The sequence below is a fragment of the Haliotis cracherodii genome, unplaced genomic scaffold (assembly GCF_022045235.1).
Source record: "Haliotis cracherodii isolate W230 unplaced genomic scaffold, xgHalCrac1.p SCAF_15, whole genome shotgun sequence".
In the NCBI taxonomy this organism is placed as follows: Eukaryota; Metazoa; Mollusca; class Gastropoda; order Lepetellida; family Haliotidae; genus Haliotis; species Haliotis cracherodii.
Window position 1 is genome coordinate 10,842,559 of NW_027266270.1, and position 25,702 is coordinate 10,868,260.

General features: G+C 41.1%; 1 protein-coding gene across 1 annotated transcript in view; it reads right to left on the minus strand.

The window, feature by feature from the left end:
* The window catches only part of LOC139461800 (platelet binding protein GspB-like), a 73,584-nt gene that overhangs the window by 21,893 nt on the left and 25,989 nt on the right, over positions 1 to 25,702 (minus strand). The gene's annotated exons all lie outside the window — the stretch shown is intronic.

Consider the following 25,702-nt stretch of genomic DNA (forward strand, 5'->3'; position numbering starts at 1 on the left):
AGATATTGAACGTTAATATAAAGCGGCAAAACTCGTTTCCATAACTATAACAGATACATACTAAAATCCGAGCCCATTGTACGATAGCCGCAAGTTAATTAGCTGGAAGAATCGAATTAAGTGAGAGATAATTAACCGCGAAAAAGATCTAAATTGGGAGTACCGCTATGTAAAGAACACCTCTCAGTATGTTTTAAATATACCACCCCTGGTCACGTGTGGATGTAGGGGCTACACGCGTATAGTGGCTATTTATCTGCAAATAAAAAATAAAAAAGGTCTGGGGAAAAAATCCGAAAAAGATGTTTTGACGATGGTCTAAAGTTACCTGGATCGCCATTATTTCGTTTAAACAGATGCTAACTTGCAAATCAATTAGAACACAAGATGGACCGTTTCAGATATTAAATAAATCATCACATGAATTACGCCTTTGTAAACATCCACAAGTAGTGTTAACGGGTACCTGCTTGGTCTGCACTCATTTCAACATGAATGCATATGATGAAAGGGAGGTAACTGCTGGTGCGTGTGGTTTTTGTGCTGAAAACATCAACATTTCCGCCTTTGACGTGCCACATGAATGGAAAATAGCACCAAGACGTTATTGTTCCACAATTACATTGAAACTATGTTACACATACTTAGCCAATGAGTAGGGAAAGAGTGCCTAAAAATGGGGACAAATATGTCATGTCTTAGTTAGGGTTTAAAAACTCAACAGTAGAGTATCACCGTTTTTGTTAAAGCAGTTTCTGAAATAAGGGGTATCATATAACCACATAATGGCGCCTAAATGAAACTTACAGTCGTTATCATCAGCACAACACTTAAGTCTGATCTCTGAGATATTCTTATGTCAGGTTAAAATAAACTGGACAGGTCGTGAATACATCGCTCCACGACCGCGACCGTGTAACGTGAATTTGTTCACAAATTGTCAAAATAACTTCACCAGATCGCGTCAGGAACGCGAACATCTCGCGCCACTCTCGCGATCGTTTGATGTGATGCTTCACAACTTGTAAGTGAATGAATGAGTGAATATTGTTTAACGCCGCATCAGCAATTTTGCCGCTATTCGCTGCGATCACAACTTGTGAAATGTAATACTAACCAGGTCGCGCCCATGACGTAAAGATATCGCGACGCGGAAGTGTACACTAGATACACAATGCTTAGTACCAAGTGAATAAATGTATGATAAATCCTAAAGGTGGATGAACTCAATGTTCTTCTGCGCCCACCTCAGAACAATAATAATCAGTGTTGCAACATAATTCTGGTTTATAAGGCTTCTTCTTTGAACAGACCGACGTGGTTTAGTGAACACAGCGCCTGTCCGTAAAGCGGATGTTTGGTGGGTCGATCCCCGGACGCGTCATACAAAAAAACACGTTAACAGATGGTACTTGTTATGACCCTGCCTGGTGCTACGTATTTAGGGGCTAAAGAGGTCAGTATATTGTGTCTGTATGGGGTATTCATGTTAAACTGCGACATGGAATCTCACTGAGCTGGTACTATAAAACCGGTATTAGTCGGGACTGGTACAAGCAGCCACACGCACGTGCCTGCAGGTCGCTATATGTGCTATAATATCTGAACGCGGCATTGATCCCCATTTCAACCTCACTTTACCTCTTCTTTGAACCATCATGAACTTGTCACATGAAGTCATCTTGAAAAACGGGAGATATAAACATTAGACACTCTGTCAGGTTTTCATATTTTTGCAAAACCCAGAATATTTCTTACTTTCAAGGTTAACTAAACATAACAAGTTTTTACCTTTAAAAACGCATTGATACCCTATCAGTACGCTGTCGAGAACATCACGAACAAAGTCTTTATCTATTATGGATAATTTCTATTCGAATAAGTTAAAAAAATAAACGTCGTTACATTTAAGATGTAAAAGTTTCAAATTTGTCAAAAAATCTTCTTTTTTATTGTACCAATCTGCTGAACCTTTTCACTAAAAAGTTATTGTAAAGCGAAGAACATAAAAAGCGGCCTCCGCTATCGTTATTGATGTCCAAGTTACGACTCTGGAGGCACCGTAAGCAAATCTGCCAAAATATTGATCACTGCAAAGTCAGTAATTGGCATGTTAGTTACGACTCAAAGTTGTCGAGGACGGCCCTTAAGGCACGTCGATATAAAAAGACGGGGACAGTGATGGTTCGGAGCGTAAACTAATGCGCAATGACTTATATTTCTGCAGTGGCTCTAATGAAGAGTACTCAGCAAGACACGAACACAATGTACAGACCCATAAGAAAGACAAATGCTGGTTTTACCGGTGCCACAGAAGGTCCTAATGGGACGCTAAAAGCACATCGCGATCTGCCTCCGAGTGATGAGGTATCTCTGGCTTACACGAAGATCTAAATCGAAAGTCCACCACTTACTCAAAACATGCGAGTGAAAAAATACGGCCAATGTTTTTACTACGTTCATTTTGTATTGAAAATTATTCCTGCAGAAACTTCAACGACACGTAATTGGCAAACCGAGTTATACTCCTTTGACTAATTTAAACCATCTTGAGTCGAAGACTCGCAGACAATTGGAATTTATTTCGAGTTGTTAGATTTTCGAGACAACCGGGGTGCCGATATATGACCACATTGAAGATACGGGTCCTTCCGACATAAATGAGCTCGACCACGCAGGTCGTGGAGATTCGTTCCCAACAACCTACTCTGGTCGTAAAAGGCGACCAAGTGGATTGGGTGGTCAGATTCGCTGACTTTGTTGATAACCTGTCATCGTACACTGACGGCGTGGATCGCTGCTCACAATATCGATCACTGGGTCAAGTCTCGATTCTTTACGGGCCGCCGTCATATGGCTGGAATCGTGTTGAGTGCGGCGTTAAACAACAAACAACCACACATAGAAGTTCACTTTTATGACAACCATGAACATTAGCGTGGTGCAAAGCATTTCAGGCCTAAGACAATAAGAGATCAATATTACATATCGCGCCCTGGTATTTAAGGACACAACTCTGTACACGAAGTTAGGGAGGGGTGCTACTTTAAACGAGTTGTATTTCAGAATATCTGGACCTGCCACCGTCAAGTGAAAGCGGATTAAGTGTGATAAAGTTCGTAGGCGATAATCAGACTGATAAATACAAACGAATAACCGTTTCCATGATCATGAGAAATCTTTGCTGCAGGCACAGTCTATCGTACGATTCCGACTATATCATCAACACGTGTTGATGAATCATAGTGATGACACCAGGTGTTCGCGAAAAGATGAGTTTATCCTGCGTTTGAAACCAAGGCTCATTATCGGGCCGACTCTGGGATTCGAAACAGTCATCAGCGGGTCGTGACACAGGAAAGGGACACAACTCTTTCACAGCGTGTAACGGCATCGGAGATCATTCAGCGATCCAGCTTCCTGATGCAGATTGTCCCAAATATGTCGAACATGTCTTGAGGGTATTACACATACCCAACCATCGGTGGGATTCACAATACAATGTTTATCTGCGAACCTATCGAGGCGGAAATTTTTATCACGGGCATAATTTCCGGTTCAACGCCATCCTGCCATTCATTCTGCTCGGCCATCAACTTGGGACGGATCTACTTCCAACTGCAGCATATCGCAATCAATAAGATAAAACGACTACGGTCCCCGCGGGTGTAATACAATGCATGGTGTTTGATTTTATGATAACGGTTCTTCAGCTGTGAAATTGTCCTATCTATTTCGCTATCTGGTCGCACAAGTAATAGGCCTACCTCTTCAAAGGACGTGGTTGTGATGTGGGTCGAGTTTGACCGGCTAAATTTGACAAATGTTAACCCTAGGTTGGGGAACCTTTAAAAATTCAAATTTCTTCTTGTGTGGCCATTGTAGTTAACAATATTTACCCTGGTCAACCACTTCCACCTAATGAAAAAATTGAAAAGGTTTAAATCTTCAATGCGATTTATAATATTTTAGCCACAGGATTGCAAACAAAACCAACAAATTTTCTTCATTCATAGTTAACTGTTGACAGATGTTGTGGGAACCTTTTTATACCTTGTTGGACGTGAAATATAGCTTTGTTTTGTACCATTTAGATATATTATTCTAGCGTCAAGACGGGCGGCGCCCATGATGAGAGTTAAAACCGGTCTTCGTTCCTTGTTTAAAGCCGCACTCAGCAATCTTCCAGTGATATGGCGGCGGTCTGTTCATAATTAAGTATGGACCAGACAATCCACTGATTGACAATGTGAGCAACAATTCAACCTATCAACCAAGTCACAGAGCCTGATGACCCGATCCATTTGGTCGCCTCCTAAGACAAGCATACGTTGCTGGGGACTAATCTAAGCCGGAATCCCCATAGGCAAACACATGCTACAATAATAAAGAGGGAAAAGGGATTTCGTCTCACAAATTCTTCACACATTTTACAAAATACAAATAATGTTTTTGGAAGATTACGAAAGGACATGTACTTTCTGCACGCAAATTGTGTTTCGAACTTGGTCAATAACTGGTATGGCAGCTGAATTAAATATTCCACAACGAAAGTTAAAAAAGGAAATTTCAGTTCCTGCTCAGTTACATAATCTGTGTAATCACTGAAGGGGGCAAAACATAACTTGCTCACATCTCGGAGCAAGTAAATTGATTTAAAGGTGCTCTAAACGGAACTACCTCTCAATAACTCTCAAGCCTGACTGGCTCTCAGCAGCCGCAAAACTTCATCTTGGATAGTTAGCCGAATGACGTTGTTACCTAACCGAAATAGCCCTCTGTTGGTGCCACCAATCCCGTTGCTTTATGTCAAGTGTATAAGAGGCGCCACATATCGATCTGTATTGGGTCTCCGATCTGCAAGTGTTCTCTGGGTAAAATAACGTCACCAAAGAATAAATAAATATCTATACCCCTAGGGACTCTTTTTTGCATCGCTAATTTTGGGGGGCTTAAATAAATTGAGATGGATTACTACATAAAAACGTCTTTCAGGAACATCTTTGTTTTAAGAACTTGGTTTTCTGTTCAGTGACAAAATCAAATGGCCAATCCATCCCTGGCTGTCGTTGCCCTTTCAGGCCAAAGATTAGAGATCTGAAACTGATATTTGTTCATTTTGTTATTCCAGTACTGTGATTCACAGGACATATCATCAACAAATAAACAGTTTTCTTGAACTTATCTTCCTTTAAAACACATATTCCAACATTCTACTGTTACATGGCACTATATATACTGAGAAAAAGAGGTTTCAACGATTCTTTCAACAATGAACACTCTTAACAAGTGTTACACCATAACTGCTTCTATAAATCAGACTGTCTGAGAGAGACTTTACCTGACTGAAACGAATAGCCAGAACACAGCCTCCGATCCCGACATCAAGAAATTACATTCGTCAGCACTCGCTCCTTTCCGTAACCCGCAATCACCATAAAGTGCGACATGTTGCGGAACGACGCGAGTTCTTTTAGATGCAAGAAACGAGATTCTATTTCAATTGATTTCGAGACACCAATCCACCAAAGTCAAAGACAACATCAAAGAGAATAACAATGCTGCTTCCGTATAACCGAAAACAAGATGTGCTCAACAATTGGAATTTGACAGGGGCAAAAGTTAAAACATTGACGTATGTTTCTTGATGAGGAGCATGGTAAAACAGCCAGAATATCGTCATTGATTGATTCTTGACCTTCTGTGCGTTCTCAGATGTCTACGTCGTAATGGCCGTTCGTGTACGACGGACAAAGAACAAGACACGCAGCTGGTTTGAAGTTGGTTCAAAACGAGGCTAGGCCTGGATTATTGCGTTGGCTGTCTAGCCCGCCATTCACCCACACCCTCAGGTCATGTAGCAAAGTGTTTGACTGAATGGATTGTCGTGCTAAAAGTTGATTAACCATACATTTTAGTCTGAATTTTTTCCCAAAGGAAGTAGGCTGAGCGACTCGGTAGACACCATTGCCAAAAATCGTTCGTGAAGCTATGTCTGTCGGGGAAAAATAGGTGAGCCTTAAAAATTGCGTCAAACACTGCCTCATCTTAGGCGTACATTTTATCAAATGGTATGCGGATCAGTGTCCGTTTGTTGTTTAACGCCGCACTCAGCAATATTCTAGCTATATGACAGTGGCCTGTACATAATCGTTTCTGGGCCAGGTAAGCCAGTGATGGACATCATGAGCATCGATCTACGCAATTGGGATACGATGATATGCTTCAACGAGTCAACGAGCATGACCATCCGATCCCGGAAGTCGCCTCTTACGACAAGCATGGGGTGTTGAACTTCTCTTTAATGCAGGAAAAGACCTCTTTAAAGGGCAAGTTCACACGAAAATGAACCTTTTCTTGTACTGTTTCCACATTAAAAGTGATAACCTAGTAGTGTCATAGACAAAAATATAAAAATATCACAATTAATTAACATATTTTTTGCATTTAAACTATATACATTTTTCACATTTACCAAGTGTTCTATTTCCATAATAAAAACACCATGGATTATGTCCCTTGCAATATGACGTCATTGGTGCCAATTGATAAACATTATGACGTCATCATGCTTTATAAGAGTCGCTTCAAGTGGTGTAGGTGCAGGTGTGATTCTAGCGTCTCAGATGCGTAGCGTACTGATTTGACTATGGTATACCGTTCAGTTCCCCGCTGTTCAAATTACAACGCAAAGAAAAAATATTCTAAAATTAGTTATTTTCGTTTCCCAAAATCGCTTATGCCTTTATATTTTCTTGCTGGTCTTATGACAATTCTTCGCAATCAGACGATGAGTCGTACTCGTAGGCCATGTTGTTTTACCGTTAACTAGTACTTGATATCTTTGCGTTGAGACTAGACAGGGACCCAGTTGAATTGGCACCAATTACGTCATAATTTAAGGGGGATAACTCAGGCCTGTTTAGCGCGGAAAACGAAGGCTCACAACGGCATATCATTTTCACACTATTGTGAGCTTCCTACTGTAAAATAATGAGTGTATATTTTCAAACACAGACACCTATTCTAAAATTGCGTTTTGTTTAGAATAAGAAGGAAAGTGATCTTTGCGTGTACACTTCCCTTTTAAGGAAGCAATTTTCAGTTTCTGTTGTTGTCAACATGGTGATTAACGAAAACCTAGCAATTGCCCGCCAGTTGCTAATGTCAATATCTAACGTAATTATATTTTTTCATTTTCACAAAAAATTAAACACTTTAATAATACATGAGTCGAAAATACTTAAATCTTGTTTGAATACCCCCTCAGCACCTGATGAGATATAGGATTTTGGGGGAAACACATAAATCGTAGAGATTGTTGATGTCAAGTTCCATTAAAGAGCATATATCATTGTCTATGAAAAAAACCAGCTTGGAATGTCAACCTGGTTTTAACAGCCACGTTTCGTCCCACGCCTTAAAATCAACCGATCAATCAAGACGGACCTAAACACAACAGAGATCAATGGGAGTCTGTATAAAAGGAACATATTTACTTTAAACGAGTTTGCGGAGGAGAGGGGGCAACTTCCCTCGAATTCTGATAAAATTTAGATAGAAGAGAGAAAATTACCTTCGTGTCTCTTGATATAAAATATATCAACAAGCCCCCAAACAGGAATACAAGATAGCTACGCGATAAATAGCAAAGGACACTGAAGAGCGAGCGTGGTTTATTTCACGTTAAAACATTGTTCTATTATGACATCATGTTTGGAGATTCGAACATGCGCTCGCAACTTGATAACTTGGACGACGTTATTTTTGAGAGAGAAAGTGACGAGCGCGAGTTGTTCCCCTTACATGCAGCCGGGAAACGAAGATGAACACAATGGCCGTACAATCGCACTAAAATTTTAGAGAAACAAGACAATCGGTATTAGGAGAAAATGTGCAGATAAACGACAAGAAAATCGTGAGAATACCATACTTAAGTTATCCGACACGGTGTAATCTCTATGCAGTGTTTTATTCCACAATAAACACCTCAAACTTGTCGTTTATTGTCATATGTGTAGACAGTTCAGCTTAATAGGTTCTGTGTCAAATATTAGTGATGTCATGTGACGTAAGGTAATCGATGACGTCATAATGGTCCGCAAAGCATAGTGAGGCAATTTCATTTTTTTTTGGTTTGTTGTTTTACGCCGCACTTAGCAATATTCTAGCTATATGACGGCGGTCTGTAAATAATCGAGTCTGGACCAGACAATCCATGATCTCATCCAACAAAAGACGTCATTTCTGGAGATTCGAACATGCGCTGTACAAAATGTTGAAATCACATGTAAGAAATAAACGACGCCTGGTTCTTTATTGTTCTTTGCGATTTATCGCGTAACTATCTTTAGTTGGATGATAAATATCCTTCATATAAAGCCATTTTAAATTAATAACATATCCAGGCTTTCGCCGACACCAGCAGATATAATGGTATGTTGTTCCACCAGACACTATGTGACAATGGTCACCGACTATATATCTATATGTAGTCGTTGCCCCTACACAAGCATGATTGAGGGCGCATTGTGTTTATCCCTGGTTTCAACCAGGTCTAATATAAGGTTCATTTTATATTTTCAAAATAGGGTGAAAATATATTCTCATTGACAAAATTCAATATTTCACAGTAAACAAATAGGCGGATTAACCCGCTGGATGCAGAGTTTTATTCTGACACACATTTTATTTGACTTCAAAGACTCCGGCATCCAGGGGGTTAACGGGATTATGTATTTATGTAGACATTCCTAATCGAATCGTGCGTAATCACGTTGATACCTGTCAAATTATGACTTATTGTACCTCATGGAGTTTTGTCTGTTGGTCTGTTGGTTGTTTAATGATGCACTCAAAAATATTCCAGTTACACGACAGATGCATGTAAATAATGGAGTCATCACAAGACCAACCAGATATTGATATTATGTGCCACCCCAAGTCACGGAACCACCCGTCCCATTTGGTCCCCTCTTTCACCAGGGCCTACAGGAGTGAGTGAGTATGGTCTTACGCCGCTTTTGGCAATATTCCAGCAATATCACGGCGGGGGACACCAGAAATGGGCCACACATGTTGTGCCATGTGGGCAATCGAACCCGGGTCTTCGGTGTGACGAGTGAACGCTTCAACCACTAGGCTACCCGACCGCCCCTCCAGGCCCTACATTATTTTGGATATACGTGATGCTAAAAACCCTAGTCATGGTTAGACTATATATATTGTAAAAGACATGAACAAACTAAGTAAAGTCAAATGTAGATTTCCACAGAATAAGTTTAGAATAACGATGCTTTTAAAACACTCAGACAAGAGTGCTGCACACTGACCCAGGTCAAAAGTGGATTACCAAACAATCACGCAGAAAAGACGGTAATATGGTTCTGAGAAAGCCAAAATCCATATCTCAGACATTATCTTTCACTCTCATATTCGGCTTTCCGAAGAGCCCCGCACCGCGTGTCATTGACGGGGTCACAACTTGTCGATATCAGCCAATAACGACTACGGTATGACAGATGATGGGTGTAAATCATAGTCGTTTTCAGTCGGCAGCGATTCCAGCTGCAATGAGAATTCGGGGATCAGTGACAGCTCTCGACGGGTGACGCGATTAAAGGTGACGATCAGACAGAGCAAGCTCGCAGTTACGGTAATTGGCCTGTCAAAGAAGCGATTATATACCCACATGAGGTTTACAGATGAAGTTTTTAAAAACCTAAAACAACGCGAAGGTTTTGCTGCAGTAGTTAAACTGTCACAGCCGTGTGCGTGGTTCAGTCGGAAAGTTGGTGACTCACAGATTTGTTTCAATGTAATCTCCGATGACTCGGATTGGTCCAATTGGTCCAACCTCCAGCATTGTCATCCCAGGCCTACAGAAGTCTTCATCGTTCTTCCCATCTTGTATTTCATTTGGTGACACTCAGTGTAATACATTTGTTGATTGTATACCACTTGTTGGTTGTTTGTTGGTTTCACAGTAAGTTCTTTTACGTACAAATCTCTGGGTTAACATATTGTTTCAATTTGGAAATCGACACGTAACACTGTAATTAGGTGCTATGTTTTCTGTGAGACCAAGAACTTTTCAATTTAGCCTCGTATGTTTGGCATGTTCCAATCATTGGCGTGTAATTGGTCGTGTCAGACAATAGTTTGCTGTTTTGTCATATATTTTCGTCCGGTAGCACACGCCCATTCGTTTCCTGACCCCCTCATTATTTTGAACTTACAGTGGTTAGTAGTGTGAATTTGTCGGTTTGGCTGCGTATCAAATTCCAACATTGATAGTTTCAGATAACAATGCTCGACAGGTTCGCGAATACCTGGTGTAATTGTCATTGCACATGATTCGTAGGATCAGGTAACTTGACGCTTCCATGGAACTTGTGACAAAGTCGCGTGTACCTGTTTGACCACGCCTCAGATTCAAGACTTTTCAGACCAGTTTTAACATATCCTCGTCGTGGAGCATATCTAACATACCCTCAATGTCGTGGAACATATCTAACATATCCTCAATGTGGTGCAGCATATCTAACATATCTTCAATGTGGTGCAGCATATCTCACACATCCTCAGTGTGGTGCAGCATATATAACATATCCTCAATGTGGTGCAGCATATCTAACATATCCTCGTCGTGGAGCAGCATATCTAACATACCCTCAATGTGGTGCAGCATATCTAACATACCCTCAATGTGGTGCAGCATATCTAACATCCTCAATGTGGTGCAGCATATCTCACACATCCTCAGTGTGGTGCAGCATATATAACATATCCTCAATGTGGTGCAGCATATCTAACATATCCTCAATGTGGTGCAGCATATCTAACATCCTCAGTGTGGTGCAGTATATATAACATATCCTCAATGTGGTGCAGCATATCTAACATCCTCTATGTGGTGCAGCATATCTAACATCCTCTATGTGGTGCAGCATATCTAACACATGCTCAATGTGGTGCAGTATATCTAACATCCTCAATGTGGTGCAGTATATCTAACATATCCCCAATGTGGTGCAGCATATCTAACATGCTCAATGTGGTGCAGTATATCTAACATCCTCAATGTGGTGCAGCATATCTAACATCCTCAATGTGGTGCAGCATATCTAACATCCTCAATGTGGTGCAGCATATCTAACATCCTCAATGTGGTGCAGTATATCTAACATCCTCAATGTGGTGCAGCATATCTAACACATGCTCAATGTGGTGCAGCATATCTAACATCCCCAATGTGGTGCAGCATATCTAACATATCCCCAATGTGGTGCAGCACATCTAACATGCTCAATGTGGTGCAGAGTATCTAACATATCCCCAATGTGGCGCAGCATATCTAACATCCTCAATGTGGTGCAGAGTATCTAACATGTATTTGACACTAGTACTTTATTAGTTTGGCGGCCCTAAGCAGGAAGAGACAGACTCGAAACACCACAGCTATTGTTCCCCAGCGAATCTGCCGTTATATGAATACTATCTATATTTGTTTCTGATCACTTTCTAAATGAAAGTGTTCTCACCGGTTAGTGATATAAAGAAGAACCCGATTTACAAAACCACGAACAGAACTGCTACTCTTGAAGAAGGGTTACGTCCAAAGGTTTAAATACTCAAGAAAGAGGTCTGAATTTCACATTCAATAAGAGTTTTAAAACTTCAGGGTCGGCAGATATATTTTAGGTCGGCCGGTAAAAGGAACAAAAACTTACATGTATGTGGCCTAAACTGAAATGACAATACGCGCTGATGCACATGGCTCCCAATGTATTCTTCCCGTGATTCATGTTTTCAGTCAGCTGTATGTGACTGGAGTTATGTAACATAATAATCCCTTCAAAACGCAATTGGTAATAAGGTATTGACTTGTGATTCACGCGGAAATCAGGGTTAGAAGAGCCCCCATACAATCTATGTGTGTCGTACAAGGCTACTTAATGAATCGAGTGGTCAGACTCGGTCACTCATAGCCTATCGTCGTACCCCTACAGCATGGACTGTTGTTCATAATATTAATCACTGGTTTGTCTGGTCCAGTGGTCCAGATTCGATTACGTCAAGGCCGCCATGGTGTAGCCTGAATACAGCTGACAGGCGTTAAACAACATTCACTCATATCATGTAATCAATCAGTCATGATTTGAGTCCATCATGCAATCACGCGCCAGACATTAGCCGAACATGACAGTCAGCGACTCGGCTATTTATGTGCTGCACGGGCCAGACACACAATCTATTAAAGTCAACAGATAAATCAACGTGGTGTATTTTTGTAGAGATAAAGTCAAGGATGCTCATTCTGGACGTAAGCAATCCTCTAAAAGAATTTCATTTTGCAATGCGACTGCAATCTACTCAGCACTGATTGATGGAACGAACCTATCCGGAAACAAGATGTATGGCAGATTAATGACTCGTTTGTTTTGATTTTTGTTTGTTTGCTTTTAGTTGTTGTTGTTGGTTGTGTGTTTGTTTGTTTGTTGTGGTGTTTTTGTTTTGTATGGGTTTGGTTTTGTTTGGGTTGTTTGTTTGTTGTTGTTGTTGTTGTTTTTGTTTTTTTGGGGGGGTGTTGTTTCTTGCGCTCCAGCAACATTAAAGTTATATGGCGGCAGCCTGTGAACAATCGAGCGAAAATACTTGTTTACAAGTAAATAACGAAGTACTTTACGCGGACCAATGGGGTTTTGTTTGTTGTTTAACACACTACGCCAGCATACCACAGATTTACGAAGGCGGCCTGTAAACAATCGAGTTTGGCCCCGACAAACCAGTGATGGATGAAATGAGCAACGATCAACCCACTCGGTGTACGATTACATAAAATCAACAGTCACAGCGCCTGACCACCTAGTCCACTAACCCTCGGTGCGTGACGTAATGTGAGTTTGATTCCACTTAACATTGTGAAGAGTAAGGACATATAAGCAATCGTAGCGACAATCATTATAAGGTTTTTAACAACGTCTTAGCTAAATTTAAGGCCGTTCCACAGAGCGACCTTGGGGCGATTGTAACTAGTTCTTAAAATGCCCATCTTAACATGAAGATATAAAAGTTTCCCATTCGTCACCATTCGAGTCTATCCGTAACCTACACAGAGGATCGTCCCTCTCTCGATGGTCGCCTAGAGTCGAAACGTGGCAACTTATCAGACCTGGCTTTCAAATACAATGAAATATCCCTTTGAATAATATACCAAGAGGTGAAAAATGTTTTAACCTATCACCGATAACCACTCATAATCATCTGAATATGTCTGAGTAATTACTCAAATCCGAAAACCACCTTAGTCGTGTCAGTTTTCTTCATCTGATTTTGATATCTAAAATGAATAACATGCAATCAAAGATGTGCAGCTGGAAATGAATGAGTTGAAAGGCTTTCCAAATGTACTTTTGGACAAAATATCAGAGAGGTTCAGTATTTCAGGAATATGTGGGCACTGCTGTAGCGTCTACATTCATTTTGCTATAAGACGCGGTGAGAATAAGAGCTTTCGTACTTGTTTGAAGTAGTTCTCCTGTTAACATGCCGATATGAAAACCTTTGAGAGGGGTGCGAGCTGTCGGAATGGAAAGTTTTACTTAGAGTGGCCTCCCTTAGTAATGTTTAGCAGACGACGCATTGTCGTATAATGGCGGATTCGCAGACCTTCGTCGGATTCAAATGCGTGCGTCGCAGCAACATCACTACAAGAGACATACTATGATTGCTGTTCATCGTCAGAAGGCGTATGAGGGTTGATAAAGATCGATTTCATTGCACATCATAATACAAGTCTCTATTGCCATGGTACAATTTAAGATAAAATTTTACCGATCCTAAGTTGGTCCGGAGCAACAGCATTTTTATCTTAACTTACAACTCTCATAGTTAAGATTGCTTCGTAGAACGGGCGGCCTATCGTTACAAAAACTTGAAGATCGCGCACTTAATGAGCTACAATCAACTTAGCCCTAAGATCGCTTTGTGGAAGGGTGCCCAGGGGTATAGTCACCTCTTCTGCCAAGAATAGGTTACTGGACACGTAATCTATCCCAGAATCCCCACGTGGTTGAAAGACACTAAAGAATATTCCATGATGCATAAAACCTGTCCACTTGGATATACGCCCACAAGAGAAACATGACTTAAAAGAATAAAAACATCTTTAAGAAGGAAAGTAGTATGTCTGGCAGGAGGCAAATATTCCATCTTAAAGCCAGTCATTAAGTATTTACAGACGAAAGTCTTGGCAATTTTCCCGAAGCAGAAAAATCTATGTTAGACACAGACACAAGTGAGGTAATGATTATAGGTTTATTTTTAACTATCAGATGCAGGACTCTTCTTCATATGCCAAATGGTGTGATGGCCTTAAAGAAATCCGATAAACTGAATAGATGAAACGTTACTACTCTTTACATACAATATTACTGAGATTTGGTGATGGTTATATGAAGACACAACACGACGTGAAAAATTGAAGTTGCTCTAGACGCCATTACCCCCGTATATACTTCGATTTTTCGAAAAAAAGCGAAATAAACGAAACGAAAAGAGAATAGAATACAATGGCTGTAACGTTGGCGTGAAGGGTAAATTTGAAATGCAAGTTGTGGTGACTATTCCTGTTTTTATCAACACCAGTGTTCTGCATAAAAACAAATCCTGGTAATCAATGCGGTCTGAGTCAATGGAGAGACTTTACCCCCTGATGCAATATTGCAGAATCTCAGCTAGATTTCAATTAGGTGACCTCGAGATGGCATTCATGTACACACTTTCATACAAATCGAAATGTGAATAACTGGATCGAAGGGTGTTATATTGCAGTCCTAGTGTAGCCCTTGCCTGGCAAAAAAAAATAACAACAAAAAGAAACTGTCCCATGGTACTGTAGCTCACCTGATTAAACACAACGGCTTACAACGTCCGCAAATGAAGCTTCGTGTACTGCGGCGTCACCAATACGTCAAAACGCCGCTTTGAAGTGTAACCAACGAGCGACCAAGCGCCAGGTTCAAGCTTGAGGGAAGAAAGAGCACTGACCAAAAACAACTCAGCTTACATCGAACAAACTGTGATGAGAACGAGCGCAACATGTGCCGTAGTCTTTTGGCTGTCTGCTCTACACATCGCTTTAATGCCAGGCAGTGGTAGGGTTCGCACAGTGTTCATGTATGGAGTAAGATTCGCTTGACCATCCGTTGGTTTTAAAGACTTTCTTTAACAGCTTACTAAAAGGTATTATAATTGGACTTTACATACAAAATTAGATATTTTGCAAACTCATCTTCCATAATAAATCAAACCGACGTGCAACACCGCATTTACACAATCCGACACGTGACGACAGCAACAGCTGTATACGATGAGGATGGTATTAAAATCCAATCAGACACATCAACCATGCCAATAACGTCATTCAGTTGTCATGCTAGAACACTGAGGGAGACATCAGTCGCTCTCCATCGATTTAAAAAAAAATGAATATCGTTCCTGTGGGCTTCTATCACAGTTGATTAACTGGTAAAGGTTTTCTCGGATAGTGACTTAATCCCCAACTCGGGAAGATCATAGCATGTGAAACCCATCAATCGCCCACAGAATAAACGAGGTTTGTTTAAGAAAAAGGTCATATGATTTAGAACTTGTAATAACATAAATGGATTGGATTGTCCGTATGTTGAATATGAATCTTATGGAATTTGCCTTGAAGCACAGTTGTGATCTGGTTTGATACACTAATCAGTCGTTACAAGGATTTTTTGGGGTTAAATTAACCAGTGCCTTTTAAGAAACTCAACGGGTTTTTTCCTTCCATGTGACCAGAAGTTCAAAACGGCTACAAAGGAACAGCGAAACTTAAAGTTTCTCTTCCTTCTTTGATTATTTTATTTTAGTTTCAATAAATGTCTTAGAAAATGTCATACAACATGAACCAGATATAAAAAAAATTGTAACATTTATAGGAGTGTGTTCGTGGTGCGGTGAGGATTAACGTCGCGTTTAAGATTATTGCACTTAGACAGCAACGTGCGTGCGTGCGTGCATCGCTGCTTGTACTGGTCTTGTACAGTGTTTCTCCCGTCGGGATGTGATGGATGCGTTGGTCAGATTGCGTTAAATTTCCCGACGGCGTGAGACGTTTCTCAAAACAATCAAAATCATTGGTTTGCCGTCTTCAGACACGATTAACAACTTTCGTGATATACCGCTGGAATATTGTTGACTGTGAAAACACTCACTAACCCAGTCACAACAACCCGTGCGCCGTGATTATCCGGGTTAGAAACTGTATTCAGCATGATCCTTGATCCTTGTAAGAAGCGACTAACGGGATCGGGTGGTCAGACTTGGTTGATGAATGTCAGCATAACCTAACTGCGTAGATCGAGGCTCATGATCTCAATCACTGGTTTGGCTGGTCCAGACTTGATAATTTACAGACCGCAATCATGTAGCTGGAATACTGCTGAGTGCGGCGTTAAACAACAAACAACAACTACCTGTCATGTGCAGGGTTAGTGGAGAATAACCACAACACAAAATACCACCACAGAGCACACAGTTCGTGAACTAGATGTGCATTATTTCTATACCAGATCACATATACCATCCACATCTGAATGAATAGCAAAAAGGTCAAACCACTATTCAGTCTGTGCTGAGAACCTTCGGCTGTTTGTCCCTGAAATGACCTTCGAGATGACCTTGATGGACCGGAAGCCGTCTGCGTCAGCCATGTCTACAGTAGCGCCTTGAGTACTGGGTATACAGCCTCTGTCCACTGTGGTAACTAAATTCTGGTCGACGAGGACAATCTGTGATAAATCGCAATCTAATGGATTGGAACTTGGTCGTGAAAGGTTAATATTGACCGCTAGCCAATTTCTTGAGATTCTGACAGGAGGTCGCGAACCCCTTAATTTCCGTAGTCGTTTTCACAATAGAAACTTAGGGAATTGATTTTCGACAAAATATAGGTTAAACGCCAACAGTGACTCGCCGGAAAGACAAGGGGGGAGTGTGGACGTCAAATCACGTCCCAGACCATTCAGCCAAACAGAAGCCCTGACAAAAACAATCGCTCGCAATACACATGCGACAAAGGGAAAATTGAACGGTCAGGAAACAGTGGAAAGCGGTAAGCCCAGGAATCATTTCCTTCAGGGGAGTCGTGGTAGATACTACATCCCAATTGTGTGGCACATATTATGTTAGATTTGTGTATCGCGTAGCCCTTCAATTGGTCCGACAGTCCAAATGATATAGTCATTACATTTTCTGACATCTGCAAATTGTATTCACATTTGTTCATGTTGTTGGCGCGAACTACTTTTTTAAGTGAAGGTCAAAGTGCCCTGAAAAGGGCAACATCAAGGCGCAATGTCGAACACCCACCTGAAACAATGGATCGATCTACAAGACTTGAGTGAGTGAGTAAATAACACCTATGAGACAGCCAAACCAGTGGCTGCAAACATTAGCAACGATTGACGCCGTCGGTACGAGGACACACAATCAACGTAGTCGCCGTGTCTGACCACCCGATCAACTTTAATGGACCCACCGAAGGCCATGATAAATTAATTAACGAGATTTCCATACCCGCCAGCATATCTTCAAAAAACCCTAAGTGTATTACATGTAATGAATACTAATGATCGAGCGACACTCAAGGGACGGAAGACCTCAGAAACCCGTGCTCTGAGGTAATGATCGAGCGACACTCAAAGGCTGGAAGAGAAAAACGTGCTCTGAAAACATCACAATGAAATTCCCTTTCTACACACGTCAACAATATTATGGCTTCCAATAAGGACTAGTGTTGAAAAAAAAATAAAAATTAAAAAAGCACGATAATGTATGCCTTGTTTAGGGATTAAGAAGCGCCCTGAGACCAAGGTGGTAGTATGTTGACCACATGGAACTTGGATTGGAGACTGCCAACAATTCGTTCCCAGTCGTGTTTCCGTAACAGACATATATATAGCAAATGGAAAAAAATGTTCCACGTCAAAGCTTCTATTCGAACGAATACATATATTACTGTGTAATCTAGGTACTACATTTACATTAAAATAATCAAGTTCTCCATTTACAACATTGGTTCAGCATGATTTATGTACAATATGTATATTATCTCACCAAGGTTGTCTGGGCACCAGATGTCCCCATTATTAACCCCATATGTTATCTGGATAATCTCCTTACACGATGAAATTAAATAACAGGCCGCATTCGGCCATCGATTTACACCAGGATACATACGTACATGTATTTACTAGGCATGTTCCATTAACGGTTACCATGGAAACCATATAAAACCTGTAACTATTCTCTAAGAAAATATGTAATTAACGTTAAATCACAGTTTTTGAGCATCTTGGACAAAGACATATATAAAAACGGATGGCATTCTCATGCAATAAAACGTCTACTATTGTAGGTTTGTTATTGGGAGTTCTTTGACGACAAAATGAATGATTTGCTTGGGGTCGATGTTAAGGAGGAAAGGAGGCCCTGGAAATTAATGGGTACTTTAAGAAGCTTGTAATCAGACAAACTACATCATGCTCAGAAGACTGTAATCATTACTACTCGCACTAAAAAAGACTTTCAGCCCTGGCCATATCTTTGAACAAACTGCTTAAACTGCCGAGGATAAGGAAGTGAAAAATTAGACCCCAATCAATCTTTGCAAATGTGCACTAATGCGGAGATGTTGATAAATGACCTCAGTAGGCACGTTTCCTTGCACACTGAAGTGTAAATTGCCTGCTTAATACTTCGCGGAAAAGATACTTCACGAGGAACCACCTTCAAACCGCCATTCCGGCTGTTTCTGAAATGTTCAACCGATCTTTAATCCATCTCCAGTAGCAAAACGTAACAGCTTTCAAACAGACATTGATTTTGTATTCGCATAACGAAATAACATCAACGTTTACGAAGTGTGTGGGGTTTGTGAGGAGGATGGTGCTGATTTGATGAGCTCAAAATATGTAATATTCAAGTACGTGTGGTTAAGGTATTGAATACTTTCCTCTACTGTTTGGTTACAGTGGATAGTGACAAAATAGTAACAAGCGGGGAACTGTTTGCACAGAATGACTGGGTTATTGATTTAAACTGAAGACAGTTTACAAACCATATTTGTGTTCAAGAAGGAAACGATACAGTATAAACAGTGGGATAAATATCAAGACATTAAATCGAATTTAATATAATTTAACTCAATCGATTTCACCAAGAAATGAATATGAATAATATATACCCAGAGAACTAGTTACGCACACGTACACGCACACGCACACGCACACGCACACGCACACGCACACGCACAAGGTCACTTTATCCTAGATGCGTGGGTTTCAGCACGGATAGGTAACGTGTGAAGGTGACCGGGTGGTCATGATGTCATTCATGTGATTGTCTGGTCCAGACTCGATTATTTACAGACCGCCGTCATATAGCTGGAATATCGCTGAGTGCGGCGTTAAACAACAAACAAAACAGAGTGGAAACATGTCATAGAGAGTGAGTGAGTGAGTATGGTTTTACGCCGCTGTGAGCGGGCAATTGACACCACAAATGGGCTTCACACATTGTACCCATGTATGGAATCGAACCCGAATCTTCAGCGTGACGAGCGAACGCTTTAACCACTAGGCTACCTCACCGCCTCGGTAATAAGTCATAACATTCCTGAATACTTAACGTCATAAAACACAACTCACTCACTGGCTTCAAACTACAAGTAATAAAGAAAATATACACAACAAATCACGCATTAAAACACGTGTGCGCGCGCACTCACGTAAATACATACAAATCTCCCAAACGCAGTTTCCTCAGATCCTGGAATATACAGTGTAACCCCGCTAGTCCAGACACCCCATATTCCGGACGATGAATGTTGTAAACGACTCCTTGCATACAAAGTGCCGCTACTCCGAACCATGATAATACATATCGTTAATAAAATAATTCGATAATCCGGACGTATACGTATGTGGGCGATTCAGGACACGCTAACCTTTCACAACAAATGTCACCTCCCGCACAGTGTCCAGTGTGGGAGGAGACGAAATCTGCAAATAGTTCACAGTATCAAGTCTCCGTGCACCTCACCCACATGGAGCCTCACAGACAGCAACGTCTGGGGCCTCTTTCACTCTAAAAGTAGTAGCGATGGAAGCAAAACTGTATGACACGCGACAAAGGATCGAAATTGACGAGACGGGAAACTGACAACGAACCGTAATTTCGTGACTCTCCGAAAGTTAAGCCGCAAATTTGATAAGGCATGGAAGCAATGGTCATTTTGTAGAGTGACGTGAGTTTAAAGATCGGATGAAGTTCGCCATCACGCTAAATTCAATCATGGAGATTGGAATGTGCAAATGCCTCTGAAATCTACATCGCTCTTTGTGAAATCGGTTCCTATTTCACCCATGGGTGAACGTGCCCGGTGAGCCCGTGGAATGAAATGCGTGATAATTTAACAGGATGGATTGAAGGGGGATTTATAACGTCAATCAAACATTTACACTCGTTCATCACTCTCTTTTCATTATACGTGACATGACATACCGCAGATGTGTATGGGGAACCTTCGGATTCAGAATGACAGGAAAGATGTCAATAATTATTGTCCGGAAATTTTGCATTAAAACATGACCATTTTAGGAGATGGTCCACAGACCGGTTTTGGAAAATAGGTTTATATAATCGTGGAACTTTTGAATGTAATCTACACCACCCTCTAAAGTCTTCATCAAAATATTTTCACTTGAAATAGGCTTAAAGAGATAGAATTATTTAAATATACTACAGTTCTAATACATTACCTGACACTTAGTTTCTCATTCATTCACTTTGTGGCTGGAAAGTATTTCAAATAGTTTCTCTTAAATATTCTACGACTACGTTGTCCAGATGAACACATTTGTACCTGGATAATTTATGGTCGCGAAGAAATCTTCAACGTGTGCATATTGTTGCTGATTGCGAAATACGGATCACACTAAAAGATATATGTACACTCTCTACTCAATTAATAAGCATCAAACGTATGCCAGTCATATTCAGCATGATCCAACGGAATTCAGTCATACTTTCCTAAATACCTATTTCAACCTACTGCAAAGATCAAAGTTCAGGTACTCCTGAAATGGCTTTTATACTTTGCTGAGAACAGGTACTTTGTTTGCTGTGCTGTTAAGAACTGAAATATCTAACAACTTTATTGAAACAAGTACCTTTCAAATGTTGAAGGACAAGTTAAATTGTCAAATATACCATAACCACGTGTATCATTACATTCGAATGAACGATTGCTGAATATCATTTGTTTACAAATGAAAGGGTATGTATATACTTACGGGAAAAAGTAATTGTGATTCATATAAAGTTCAATTATTCTGAAATTATATAATGCATCGATACATATTCATGAAGAAATCACCACTTTAAGGTCGTGATTCACAATTTGCACGTGCATACACGCCGCACAATTTGGATGTTTGCGTGCTTGTAGGAAGCATGACACTCACACGTGTGGTGTTTGAGTGTGGACAGCACACAGTGATCAATCAGCTATCAGGTGATCATTAAACACTTTTGTTTATCCGTATATAACGCTTACGCAATGCTACGGATTGCTGTAAACAGGTATGGCGCAAAACGACATTGCTAAACATTTTAATGTTCACCAAAACGAATATCATCTCTTTAGAGACGGCAACACCCATGACTTGCCACGGGCCGGTCGTCCACGTGTGACGTCACGTCAACAAAATAAATATATTCAGTTGGTGCACCTACTGAATCGATACCAAACAGATACATCAACAGCTCGGACAATTCCTGACTTAGACCAATTAGAGTCAGGGTATACGCAACCGGTGGAGGGAGCACATCCGGCCCCGACGTCCAGCGATACGCCCACTTTTGCTTCTTCCACGTCACCGTCAGGCACGCCTAGCTTGGTGTAGAATGCATATGAGCTTCGGTTGATAAGACTGGGACACTGCACTGTTCACAGATTAGTCCAAGTTTCTTCTGAACAGCTCTGATGGTCGTGTTAGGGTCTACAGGCGTCCGGGAGAACGTTTTAGTGACGCCTGCGTTTCTCAGCCTCGTCAGTTTGGGGGTGGTAGTGTAATGGTTTGAGGGGGCATTACAGCTCATAGGATAACTCATTACTGTTAATGGCAATTAGAATGGCGTACGCTACAGGGACGACATCCTTCGAGATCATGTTCTACCGTTTGTGCACATGCAGGGACGTAACGTCACCTTGCAGCAGGACAATGCCCGCCCACATGATGCACGTGCTGCAACAGATGTTTTGAGGCAGAATAACATGGCCGGCTGTTTCTCCAGACTGATCCCCATAGAACATGTCTGGTACCACCGACGGCAGGACCAGAACCAGCCGGTAACGCTAGTTCAGTTGGACCAATCTTTAGCTGAAATTTGGAAGAAACGTCCCTTGACGTCTTCAATGCGCCGTCGTCACCTCGCCTGTATCAACGCAAATGGTGGTCACATCCGATATTGACAATGTGGATTGAGTTAGTGCTCCACCCTTCTTTTAGGGCTTGTCGCTCTGTCTCCTGTTACCAGGTATGGGTTTTGTCAATGAATTTGTTATGATGAAACAATGATCAAACGAAGGGCAAAATATTATTTCCAATAACATAATGTTATACTTCTTTAAATGAAACACACTAACTTTTTCCGTAAGCATAAAATTATACACAAAATTAAATTAAATGTCACGATGTCTTAAACATCGATAATCAAACAGATAAATTGTCCTCTGAAACACAAGATGCTAAACGTGTAATGAAGAATCGTTTCAGGCCTACAACACATAACTGATTGCAAATCAAGTTGAAAACAACACGAATATGTTTTTTAAACAAAGACCGATATCCCCAAATCGTCTCATAGCCCCGGGAAACCCACATGTTATCTATCGCTGTCATCCAACTGAAATCCCTCATCACAAATGGTAAGAACTTAAGTTCACAACTCACCTCCAAATCAGACCTTGAAGCATTGATAGAATCCCAATACGAACTTATCCTCCAAGGAATTTCAACCATGCAAGCAAACGGTTCTTTCTTGCACAGCTCCAAACCAAATGTCCCCTTCACAACCAAAGGTGACACTAATTCTCCAACACAGCCAAATGACAGACCGAGCAGCTCCGAACAGTTCCGATTGATTACAGTCTCACCGAATACACCCGTCCGTCACAAACTCGCGAATTACCTTTGTAAATGGTTCATTTGGACGCGCCCTTGGCAGAACTTGTACCTTCGCCACAAACATGTCATGAGTACCGAAATATCCTCCCGTTCGCTGCGTTTCCCTGACGCGAGTTCGGATCGATTCCAATCAGAACACCTCGATGGTTGTCGTAACTTTGCGTTGTTCCCTTCAGGCACAATATCTCGGTGGTGGTTTGTATGTATGAATCGGAATCGTTTAGATGGTGTCTGTCTCGCGTCAGCATATGTATGTGATAATTCAAGAGACAAAACCGCGAATTGCGCAGGCACAACTGGTATAGCTGCATACAGATCGATGTATCATTTGACAAGGTGGAAAGGAACATATGATTAAATGAATAAATATTGCTACTCAGTATCATGCTATGGGTACACGGAGATCATAACAATTAACCCTTGGGTATCTGACGGTCGCATTGACGTGCGGCCGTATAGGATAACCATACGGTTCCATCATTGTCGTAAGAATAAGAACGTTGTCTGAAAAGGCGTGTCACCGTTGGTCTTCTACAATGAAACTTCGGTAAAGTTCGTAAATCGATATATGGATAACAAGACTTGACTTCATGGCCCTGACATTATCCTCCTTTTTCGTCATTTTAGGAATCAAAAGACGCCTAACACTGAAACATGGTTTGTGTCCAAGTATCTTAATTATACCTTATATCCAGTCATGAAAATGAAAGTTTGTTATTTATTTGTTAGTTCGCGTGTTTTTTAACGCCGACCTCAGCAATATTCCAGGTGTATGGCGGCGGTCCGTAAATAATCGAATCTGGACCAGACAATCCAGTGATTGATATCTTGAGCAACGATCCACGCCATTGGGATACGATGACATGCATCAACCAAGTCAGCGAGCCTGACCACCCGATCCCGTTAGTCGCCTTTTACGACAAGCATGGGTAGCTGAATACCAATTCTAACCCGGATCTTCACCGTGAACCTTTATTATAAACTCGAACTGCATCTCGATATATGGTTTTAGACAATGTAATGCTATGGTTCCGGTAGAATACGTACCAGAGTTATGGTCTGAAATTGACACTACTAATGTTTCGAACAACGGAACACTCGATATATATTCGCCAGCTCCAAGGAGTTTGAGTTATTTATAAAAGTGTTTGGGTACTGCCTTTTATTGATAATGTTGATTTAGAATAGTAAACACTAAACAGCAAATATTGGTAAATTGAAAATTTGTTATTTCATTTTGTTTATGTCCCATGCAACAACTCTTGTATCGAAGGTAGACGTACTCCTCTGATGATACTCCTCTGTGTACATGTTCTGTTTTCGTTCCATTTTCAAACATATTTCGCAGAATCATAGATTTGAGGAACTTTCTATAGAGGTTACACTCTAAAGACATAGCACTCTGCAGATACAAACTGCCTCGGTGGGGTAGTGGACAGAGTGTCTGTCTAGAGAGCGTATGGCCAGTTTTTCGATCCCCTGGCCGCGACATCAACAGCTGGTACTTGCTGTTACGTGCCCTGTATGTGTTCGGCAGAGTCGGTATACTTGTTATGGTGACACAATTACATTCCATTGTGACTACCTGTTATATTCTGCTCATGCCACAGTCGTAATGTCAAACTGATCCACCCGTAATGGTGAGTGAGTTGGAGGAAAGGTGCAGGTTAACCAATTTGGTGAAACCCACGAGCCCCGGTGCTGTGCTGACAAACCTAGACACATAATCATTGCGAACCGAGATTCGAACCCAAGACCATATATACCTGGCACACCTAAGGGAAGCAACTCTGCTTAGCTAATTGCGGCGCCTTAGACGACTCCACTCCAAACGGGTTCAATAATGAATAAACTACTTAAAATTTCACACAACAGTTCTTTAAAACAACTCGATGACCCTCTTTATAAATTACAGCCACAACAGTAACAACAGTCTCAACAGTATAGGCAGCGACCTATAATAGTAGTCCCAGACCAGGGTCGGTGTGACAGTCAGCCGTTCGAAAAATTACAAATTCCTTTTCAATCAAATTTCCATCCGAACGTGCTCCCAAATACAGATCTCACATTAAGGCTGGAGAATGGAAGGCCACACATAGTTAAAACCAATAACCTAAAGATCGCACTATGAGTTTCAGCGGATACACACTTGGAGAGCTAGTGCTTGGTGAGACTCCGGTAATTGGGTATAGTTCTACGACAAAAAAGACATGAAAACGTTCCTCGGGCTGGAATCACAGTACGGCCGTATACGTTGTCTCATGCGGAATTTTATGCATCCCCAAAACGTATATGTTTTTCTTACATTACCATACACACAGAAACCGAATTTTGAATACGGTTGAAATACGTTCTGTACGTATGCATTTATGACGTCATCGTTTTCATGTCTTTCTCTAAGTGCCAGGTTTCTA